Source organism: Phalacrocorax carbo, chromosome 1 (genome assembly GCF_963921805.1).
Source record: "Phalacrocorax carbo chromosome 1, bPhaCar2.1, whole genome shotgun sequence".
Classification (NCBI taxonomy): Eukaryota; Metazoa; Chordata; class Aves; order Suliformes; family Phalacrocoracidae; genus Phalacrocorax; species Phalacrocorax carbo.
Genome location: NC_087513.1, coordinates 46052344 through 46063739, shown reverse-complemented (window position 1 = coordinate 46063739; position 11396 = coordinate 46052344). Strand labels below are relative to the sequence as shown.

At 38.1% G+C, this 11396-nt stretch overlaps 1 long non-coding RNA gene across 1 annotated transcript; it reads right to left on the bottom strand.

The window, feature by feature from the left end:
* Positions 1-1012: 1012 nt before the first annotated feature.
* On the bottom strand, positions 1013-4054 carry LOC135314392 (uncharacterized). The gene is made up of 3 exons (XR_010373895.1): positions 3640-4054; positions 2973-3067; positions 1013-1114 (listed from the first exon to the last, which is right to left on the bottom strand). It is a non-coding gene; the product is annotated as an uncharacterized LOC135314392 (long non-coding RNA).
* Positions 4055-11396: the final 7342 nt, after the last annotated feature.

The following is an 11396-nucleotide window of genomic DNA, read 5'->3' as shown; positions in this document are numbered from 1 at the left end:
CTCCCATACTAGCTGTTCAGATTCTACTTCATGCTTGTTCCTAAGGCAACATTCCCAGGCTTAAGTGCCACCTGCCTTTAACATTACTCAGGGGTGGTTTCTTGGTATCTGGCTGATCTGAGGCCACTCTTAGAAAGTATAAGCTGTCTTGCCTTATCTAACATTACTGCCCAAACCAAACACTCTATAAGCTATCCTGAAATTCACCTTCTTAAAGGAATTGCCTTTTAATATTTAGGATACTTCAAATTGCTGTAAACTAATACTAGTCCAAAATAAAAATAAAGGTGTTGACTGATTGTAAATGCTGCAAATCCTTTTCCTGTGGCTATAGTATAATTTTAATGCCTTTGCTTATGGGTAAAATAAAGTGTGTTTTAGGATGTGAGCATTTTACTTAATTGACACATTTTATTTTCCACATGTTCTGCAATAACCGTCAAAAGCTGAGACTACTCTTCTGTTATGGGATTAATCACCATTAAACACTAAACCATAAGAACATAAAAAGTAACTTGTCAAACATTAACAAGCCCTATAGATTTAGCAGGCATTACCACAGAATCAGTGCGTAGGCCATCTTTAATGGCCACATGTCATTATAAATGTAGTCAAATCTCTATGGTCAATCTATGATTGATTCATTTTACAAATGTATTAAATCCAGTAAAGTGGTTTGCTCAGGAGATTGCCAGAAATTAGATAGCTGACAAATGAGTTAAGAATTAACATGTTCGTGGAATGTGCTCAAATAAATGTGAAGTTGTCATGCTCATAAAATCCATTAACTTTAGTACATAGCACAGTTAATCATGGAGCACTTCCAAGACTGCTCATTGTGTGGTCCCTGTCCACAGACAGAAAGAACATGGAACATCTCTTCTTTCATCTGCAGGTTTTCAGACCGTGCCCACGTTCTGAGGGTGATCAGATATTTCAGTAACATGCGTTACAGTCTACCAGAAAACATGTTAAAAATGAGCTTTAAGGAAATTGCATTACTTACCTACAGAGTACTGTTACATTTCCCAGGCTGCCAATCATACTTTCCTGGTCAAACACACACTACAAGTCAGATTTTTAGCTGAGCTGAAGGCTCCATTTACAGCAGATGCTGAAATAAAATATGTCACATTCTCTCCAGGCCAAGAAAAAGGTATGTCAATAGCAACTTATTTGATGAAAATACCTTGGACAATGATTCCCTTAAAGAATAAGGAGCATGTAGTTGGAAAATACAGAAATGTAGACACAGAACAAAATATTTGTAACTTCTGTGAATAAATGAGTCGGAGGAAGAGTCCTAGAGCTATAGAGGCAGACCACAAACACCTTGCTCCCAGAGGGAGTGGGGGCAGCCAAGAGAATTAGCCACTGTGTAAGGATGAATGCTGACAGCAACCATGGAAAGAGGGCTCCACTGTATGCAGAAGCAAGATATGAACTGTAGCTGAAAGACTCTGGAGATTCAAAGGACATGGATCAAACTGCAACGTAGTGAGAAAAATAAAAATGTATTTTGCCTAGATGGGTTTGTCTCTGGATCTGTTTATCTATGTGTAACACAAAAAGTAAGTGGAATCCTATGACACACCAACACCTGCTTTGTGTTTAGTTTTTAATATTTGCTTCTGAAAAGTTAACACAAACAAGACAAAATTTAGAGTCAGGGGATTCATAAATTCCAGGGGGTATTGACAGTCCCAAGTGCCAGTAGCTGGGTCATGGTTTGTCAGCTCTCAGGCAAGTTGCCTCCAAGGATATGCCTTCTGTCCCTCATTAAGGGCTGTAGGTACAGGAAAACTTGATCTGAGAGCAATCACAGCAGCCTCAAAAGTGTCCAGCCAGGGAGGACCTGGCTATGGTTCTCACAGGGTCCTAATATCCCCAGGTGCCTGAACACATTGCACTCAGGGAAGAAAATGAAAAGCAAAGGCTTAGCCTTATATTACCATAAGAACAGAGGATATACTTAAAGATTCATACAGTGGGTGCCCTTTTAAATGTCATTAAATCACTTCTCCACAAATCAATTCTCACTGAAATTACATTCATCTAGCCTTCTGTTCATCCTTATCTAAGCAATAATCCTATTTGCTGCTATTCTCAGTGGCCCCAGGGATAATAACACATCCTTTGCTTGCTCCACACATCTCTTGATAGTAATGAGTTGCCCTCCTCATGTGCACTTTTAAACCCAGGGTTAATAAGGCAATCACTTGTTTATTAGAGACAATCACATTTGCTCATCTTACTTGACGTTGTAATGTGGCATATTTTGAGACATAAATTTTATTTTCTGGGAGTAGCTGGAATTTCAGTATGTTCAAAAGTTCTGAATCACATATCTCTCATATATATATAGTTTTAGTTCATGAAGGCCACAGGGACAGGGCCAAGTGCTTTTTTTTTTTTCCCCCAGATCGTGAATTGTCACAATCTGGTGACGATTGTACTTTTCAGGTTAGCAAATAGAAAACTGCACTGAGAGAGGGAGAGAAGACACAAGTCAATATTTTATTGGACATAAAGGATAATTTCTGTGTACTGCTGGTTTATGGATGTGCCACATAAGCATTTACATGATAGGTCATATTCATGCTGACGACAAGAACATATGAACAATCAATATAGACAATTTCTATGTTGAAACAGGCCTCCTGCCCTATGAATCTTAAAACTAAAGGAATTTCTGTGCTGGTTTATAATTGCATCAATTGATTTTAAACATACTTTTTTTTTTCTATCCAAGTTCCCTTTAATATTGATAATTCTTTCACAATGTGCTAGCTTAAGATGTCAGCATTATAGAACAGTCTCAGAAAACAGGTGATCATTAATGCAAACAGTTATTTTCCCCAGAGGAGCCTGAGAAATCAGAAGAATCAACCACTTTCATTGTATGAAACTTAGTCCCTCTCCATGTAAGATAGTTTCTAGTAAAACATACAACGCAGAGTAGTAATACTTACATTTAGTAAATGGTTTTTGCTGATGTGTGAGCTCAGTTCAAATGAACACAGAATTGGCCGTACAGAAACAGTTCCCACAGTCCCTAATTTTTTTCCTGAAACACAGAAAAACATGCAAAAACTTCCTTATCCCATATACCTGGATCACAGGTCAGGGCAATCCTTGATCAGAAGAGGTTTTATTCTTTTTTATTATCTTGTGTGGAACAAACCAGAATTTAGTCCTTCTTCATAACTATAAAGCACTATATGCATACTTATAAATAATGAAATATTATTATTCATATCTTTACTAATTTAAGCAGTTTACATAATAGCAAGTATCTTTCTAAAAGAGTAAAAGTGTTATCTTGTTTAAATTCTATCTATATGTTTAAACATATAGGAAAAAGTCTAGACTCCTTAACCTTGAATTTTGCAAGTCTGCTTAGTGCTTTAATGAAAACATTAAGCAATCAGCAAGAGAAAATAAAATATTTGCTATAAAAAAATCATGTTCCTCTGACTCATTTAAAGAGCAAAATTAAACCTTTTTTTTAAATTACAGGACCATGCTCCCACACATCTATAAAATATGTAGCAAAACATAATATTTTCTGGTTTTCAGTGAATAAAGGTTATTTTATTATAAAACTAATAATTTTATCATTAGTAAACTCCTAATTACCAGTTCCTCCTACTCTTCCTCTGAAAGACACCACAGAAGAACCGAAATGGTCTGTCTGCAACAGGAATGTTGAAGTTGTTATTCAAGCAAAATTCCATCTGAGATCATTTGGAGCTGCCCCTAAAATAAAATCTAAAAAAATCACCTTAGTTGAAAAGCCTGAGAAGAAAATGAACCGACCTTTCAGAGTTTTTGGCATGTGCATTATGTCTACTCAAACAATTGAAAACACCATGGAAATTTCAGTCCAAATCTAAGTCCAAATCTACAAAATTACCCCATTAGTTCTGTACTTGCATAATTTCTCCTTTGCGCTGACTCTTGTAAGGGAGCCAGTTAGGTTTAAAGGTCCATCTTTAAGGCTGTATTTTGTAAATTATCTTGCAGTATCAGGGCTGACTTTCTGATAAAATGTTTTTCCTAATGTGTAGCAAATGGCACTTGTATTGTATTTCATTGCCAATCAAAATATCCATCAGTGACAAAATGAGAGATTATTACTGTTCAGAAAGGAGGAGGCATATTTTTTTACACTGAAATTTTAGGTGCTTAGTAATTTTGGCAACAGGTTTTTTCTTTATATAACAGTATCATATTCATATAATTCACAAAATTCAGCAAGCACAATAGCACAGGTCTCTAAACCTATTTAACTGAAGGGTGTCATTTACAAAATCTTCACAGAAAATATTTTATACTAATTCCAGAACAAAAATTTCAACACGGAACTCTGTATTCATGGTGAGAGCTCAGAGAATATTTTGTTCCATGTGGATCATAAGGGATCATATCTCAGCCTTCACTAGCACAGCCTAAAAGAAATTTGTAAACTACCCAAAATATCTACCCAAAATCAATAGAATTCAAGCCTGAATAATCAAACCTTTATTTTATAACATTTGGTCAAAATTAAATTTTCTCTCACAGCTCGGAAGAACACAACCTATATTGATAACTCATTATAAACACAGTGAACCACTGATTCTTACATTGGGTTTATATAAATAAATTGCTATGCTATTGCTGTCTTTATTGCTGCATAGCGATAAAGACTTCAGCCTGGAAGAGGCAGTTTTAATACATGATTGTCTACAAACATTCATCAGTCACTGAACATCTGAGCATAAAGCATGCTGGAATAAATGAGAGTGAAACCACCGCAAGCCAAACTCTGACCTTCTTCCTCAGTTTTCACTCAGCCTTCATTTAGGCAGGCTTCTCCTGAAGAGAGTGGAATTCAGAAATCAATAATTACCTACAGCTCAGGGTGTGGCTTCGTCTCCAGCATCTGCAGGACAGTTAGACTTGCATTGCTTTCTTCCTCACATTGGAGAATGGTTGGTAGGACTTGCAAGCTTATGCGCCCTGGGGTTTTCTTCAGGTTTTCCATATTAAATAATGTTACACTTGCTCAAGAATGCTACACATTTTAGTCTGAGAGCTATCACATTTTCAGCAAATCCATTGTCCCCATTCATTTATAGTGAAAACAACAAAGCTGATTAAGTCACCTTCAACTCCACTACAACCTCAACTCTGTGAAGCAGGAGGGTCAGTCTCAGCACAGCTTATATCACTTGATATATAGGACTTGATCCTATAGGTCTGCCGCCAGAACCGGAACAGATGTCTGCTAATAACAGCAGGTCCAAGAGCTAATTGGATGTGTCATTCACCAAGGATGTGACATAGGATTGCTCCTGGCATGCACAACGGATGTTTTATGGAGATTCAAGGCATCAACAGGCCAGACTTCTGGAAAAAACACAGCCAAATGAAGCAGGTGGCAATTACTGAAAATATGGTGAATTCTTTTGCAGATCAGCAGAGATGGGCTTATGCCTCCAAGAATACTCCCGTTAGCCTATCCAGTGAAGTGAGGGAGACTTATATGGAATCATCTGCTGGCTGCTGACTGCAGACTAATGTCTGCAAATGTCCCTGACTTAGAGCTGATACCTGAATGCAGATCTTCTTCAGCTCATCTTATTGGCTGTTCTTAGGTGGATTTCTCTACTGGAACTGTCCCGACCTGCAGAAATAATTTCAGGTGTACTGCAAGGATTTGAGTTTCAGATTCTAGCATCCTACGTTCAGAGCTCTGAGCTACAGATTCATTAGCTTTGGCCTAAACACTATTTAATTACTTGCACAGCTCTAAAACCAATGCCAACAGAAAAAATTGAGACACTCACAAAAATACCAGAGACTTTGGTGATTTATCAATGTAGGACTGTAGCAAATGGGTATAAATAGGGAATAACATGGTTTTGAACCAGAATTACCTACAGGCAAAATAAGACAACTACTTTATTGACTATTCTGATGTGGCTTACTTTTCTGCATATGGTTTCTCTCTCTTGTGTTTGTCAAAACACAGCTTCATACCTTTTTTCCTTTGTTCTCGTTCTATCTAGTACATTTTCTTCATTGAACATCCTGTGAGCTGTGCAGTGATGGAAAGGACCTCGTTTAAGACAGGGGCTCCTACTAGACAACAAAGAAACTTGAAATAATAATAGCAGAACATTCAAGCTCTCCACAGTTAAGCACCTCTCTGACAATGGTGCATAAGCCATTAATTGCTGTAAGATGTTTTTATCCTTGGCTCCTTCTGACTTCGGTTAGGGGTGCAGGAACTCAGCTATGTGCCAGATGAGGTACTGAATTCCTATTTTTTCAGAAACTGTACTCAATTTCTTCAGTCACTTTTAAGGCATTTGGGAAGCAACCTGCACTTTAAAGGTCAAAGATGGAACAAATCTAACCACTAGTACACTGTAGTTCTGGCCTAATGATGGATGAAAATAAGTTTTTTGAGGCTTCATTGTAGCTATTTTTTTTAAAGAAAAGCTACAAGATAACAAAACGTTATCTGAATATTGCTTCCACCACATCTTTCTTATACTAGAAACACATCCAATACAAAAATCAGCTAAAAGTCCAAGCTACACTGTACCATTTTTTTTCTTTATTTCCTTCTGTTATTGCTCTCACTACTCAACAGGTCAGTTACAGATTTCACCTCACTGAACCAGCTGCAAGATAGTTGAAATCTATGAAGCATCACTCAGCTCCATTTCTGTTAAAACTGCTAAGTCACATTTGCTCAAGTTCTAAAAGAGATGATTCATAACAAATGTATCGATCTGTTCATAACCATTTGAGCTGAAAGACCGCTCTGTAAAAGGAACCTCCACTGTCTGCAGATTTATAACCCCACAGTAATGAGATGTTTGAACTGCATGAGAGACAGCCAATGTTTTTTTATAAACCCATTATTTGACGCTACTGTACTTTAATGTGGTATCCAGAATGGAATGAAATGCTTTCATTTTATTTGTCTTACTTAAAATTTTCCACTTATCTGTGCAACTGGGAGATTGAAATCATGGATTTCTTTACACATCCCACAAAGAAAAGCCACTAGCATAGCCAGCATCTTCCCTCTTTAGCTGAAAAAGCATATATATCACGTATGTATCTTGCAAAGTTTATTTTCAGCTAAAGTATTTCAGCAAAATCTCATGCCAAGTTCAGTATCTTTATATATTTCTGTACATCTTGCATATAATTTCTTGGAATAGTCAGATGTTATTTTTAAAATGTTATGACATATATTTTGAAATCCATGCATAAGACAAGGTGGTCCAGTCAGAAAGCTTCCATTCCCTCTATTACTTTTTCTGCAGAAGGAAAGTAACCACCTGAACAACGTGGGCAGCCTCTACAGTCTCTCTCTTTGTTTGTTGAGACAGCACAGTTAAAGCCCCATATATCTCTGCCAAGACCCTACAGGAGGATGGGGTAAAAGTGAATCCTGCTGTATTAGCAGTTTCATCTCCAACCCACAGCACTGTCAACAGCATTTGGGGTAAGGTCTCAAAAGCAGATCAGGTCCCAGTGGTTTATGAGGTTAAGCTATGTATTAAATGCTTGTACGATGGACTGATGCTAAAGGGTAAGAATCTGCTCTGTGCCAGCAGAAACAGTGCCTGGAGATGGAGGAGGGAGAGGGGAATGTTCTGAGAAGAATGGATTTGGCAACACCCCTCACAACAGCAACAAATCCCTGCATGCCCCGATCACCACAGGCTTTTTGGAGATGTGTGACCTTTTGGGGCTTAGCAGTTGAAATCTTCACCCTTGAAAACTGAGGATTCAGTAAACTGCAGCTCTGACTAGCTACTCTTCTGTTTGATTTTGGGATGCCAGACTCAATCTGTATTAAATCTAATACATATTGAATTTGGCCCAGTGTATTTTAGATCTAAGCACTTTTAGAAAAGAAATCACAGGTTGCCAATAGAAGACTCTGCATCCAGTTGCAATAAGAGCAAATGTTGTTGTCTTAATTGCAGTTAATCTGGCAACCTAACTGCTGAAACTCTGCTGCAAACTAGAACTATGATTTAAATAAATAAAAAAAGGTTGTTAATAATTTCTGATATGGGAAACAACCACAGCTGTTTCACTGGGAAGGAATGCAGGATGAAGGACAGAAGGGGAAAAGGAAAGAGAAGGCATTCACTGGGGAGTGATTATAGGACTGTCTTTCCTTCTGCTTCTCCTTTCTATGTGTCCCAGCTTGATATGTCCAGAAATTATCCCTGACAACACAGGATGGTGGACAATTTCTTAGATGCCACTAGACCCAGATTCTACTAACAAAGTAGAATGCTATGAAGGATATTAATTTGAAGAGCTATGGTTTAGCACTGTACACTGCAACCTAAGCAAAATGTATTTGGAAGAGTTCTATGGCTCTTGTGATATTTGCTTGTTGAAATGTTCCATTTGCCTCAAGATTATTCCTCTCCTGTCAACATTCAGAGAACAAAACAAGGGAGAAACTACCCTTGAGTTAAAATAAAGTCTTTAATAGCCCCAGGATAGGTGATAATTGGTTTTCATGTATTTTGCTTCAATTATTCTACCCAATATCCATTCTGTGTACCTAAAATGAAAGAAATAGAAAGCCAAGGAAATAGAGAGAGAAGATTTAAGAAAAGAAAAAAGTTTATCAACAGGCATGATCCAATACAGCAACCATCGAAAAGAGAAATATACTTTCTTACTAATTTCTCTCACTTGTTTATTCTTCTTCTTTTGTTTTTGTTTTTCATTCTGCTGAAGTTTATTCACCCCTGACTGCTAACAAGCAAGATCAGACCCATCCCCTCTCTTGCATATTAGCTTTACTAAAAGAGTCATCTGCAAAATCGAATAATTAGACCACATTCAAAAGGACTATTAAAGTATAAATCACTGCTTCACATGCATAAATCTATCAGGAGTTAGGTTTTCGCATCTTGGGCTTAATCTACTCTAAGCCTTCAGTTTGTGAAATCCCTGAAAGAGCAAGAGCAAGAAAGTTTTCCCTCTAACGCCAGGTTTTCCAAGTAACACCTCACCATTCTGCAGTTCCTGAGACAGTTCCACCATCAAGCCTGCCAGACAGGCTTGAAATTCTGAATGCAGCATGCATCTTGCCTGCCAGAAGTCAAGATTATACTTTAATCACAGCTGCTAGGCTTCTTCACTTTCCCCATTCTTCCCTCTTCCATGATGTATTTCTTTACTGAGTCACTTTAAACACTTAAACATTACCATTTGTGAGGATTCTGGTGCTGGAAATGGGTTATTCCACCACAACCAGTCACCACTGGCATAGTCAAAAGGGAAACTTATTGCAGTTCTGTGATATGATGTATTAGCTGAAATGACTGCATCTCTTCTCTGTTTTTATGACCTTGTAAGCACAATAGCTAGCAAAATTGACACATTTACTCAGAAAATGTGGCAATAGGATTCAAGAAGTTAATACAAAGAGTTGTGTTATCATAAAAGGCACATGAGTTCAAATAGTTCCAAGGTGGAGTGTTACCAGCAACTCCAGTGATTAGTGGGCCAAATTCCTGACATATCAACGTGTGGGGAGCTCTAATGCTGCAGTGATAGCTTCACAGCTGCCTACACAATAATCTGTGTCTTAATGAAATGCTCCCACCTCCACAGCCCCATCATCAATCCAATGACTACAGTACTTTTTCTTGCGAATTCGGACTGAAATGGAAAAGGAGGAGAAAAGTAGACAAAGGTTATTGGCAAGTGTAGTCAGTAAAAATATCAGAGGACTGGGATTTTTTGTTGGGGTTTTATTTTTTACTCTTTTGACTTACAAGAAAGTCTCAGAAAAGTTCCAGTATTGCCAACTTGGATGCATTTGCTGAAAAGTTTATGAGATTTATGAATTGAGTTTCTGGCCTTTGACATTCATCTTTAAAAACAAAATCAAGTACTATTTCACAGAAAGTAAATGCAAAAGTGAAAAGAGCCATGTCATAAGGATTTCTCCTATAGGGTTTTTTGTTCCTTTTCTTCCCCTTTTTAGCCGAAGCCTAATTCTGCTCTGAAATGTGAAACCAAGAAGAATATGAAAATTACAGTCAGAATTGGCTTAACAAAAGGGTTTCTTTTCTCCCTTTGTCATATACATTTATCAGACCCTATCACCATCTCCTTCTTTGCAGAAAAGGGAAAATTCATTGCCTTCTCCAGGAAGAAGCAGCCAAGCTGACACATCAGAGCTCCTTCTCAGGCGCTGGAGTCCTACCTTCTCACTGAGATGATCCTCGCCATTCATGCTGGATGACAGAAGAATCAGCTAGATGGAAACCAGCATGTGAATAATTTTTCCATCTTCGCTCAGCCTTTCATGGATGACTATCAAATAGCCTGGATCTCCGCAACCTTCTTGAAGTACCTGAATGGTCAGGAAGAAATTATCTAGCTGTGTGGCACCAACAGCAGGTTTTCTTTTGAGAAGTGTAGGTAGGAGATAAGTGTAAACCTGAATGAAAGAGGTTTCCTTGTAGATACGGCTGCTTTCCTTAGATACCTGGGTATTAATGCAAACTGTTTTCTTAGATTTGAGACTATATAGTCCTGTAATCCTCTAAATACATTATTGTCATTGTTACTAACAAGCCATAGGCTTTTTACTAGCTGTGCAAGGCCTCAGGGCTAGGGCTTGTCTTAGCTTTGTAATTTAAATGAAACAAACCGCTGACAAATGCAGTCAACCTGCCTGCACTTTCTTACATGTCAGTTGTGTGGGGAACCCTTCTTGGAGTGCTTTTTGAGGGCACCAGCCTACAGCTATCACAGAAGTCCAGAACACGTTCTTACTGAACTAGCAAGAAACTCAAAGTACCTTACTTCTGAGTAGCTTAGGCTGTTAAAATTTAATCATAGAATCATAGAATTGTTTAGGTTGGAAAGGACCTTTAAGATCATCAAGCCCAACCATTAACCTAGCACTGCGATGTCCACCACTAAGCCATGTCCCTAAGTGCCACATCTACACATCTTTTAAATACCTCCAGGCATGATGACTAACCCACTTCCCTGGGCAGCCTGTCCCAATGCTTGACAATTCTTTTGGTGAATAAATTTTTCCTAATAACCAATCTAAGCCTTCACTGGCACACCCTGAGGCCATTTCCTCTCATCCTGTCACCTGTTGCTTGGGAGAAGAGACTGACACCCACCTCACTACAACCTCTGTTCAGGTAGTTGTAGATAGTAATGTAACAAATTGGTGGAGAATATAGGCAACATGGGCTCTAATCTGGGTACAGCAAAGAAGACTGAGTGTCAGGTTCATTAGCTTTTCCCAAAACTCTGTAATATTATCTGTGTACTACAGAATTCACATAAATCCAGACCCAAAACAGAGTTCCGATATAACCTCC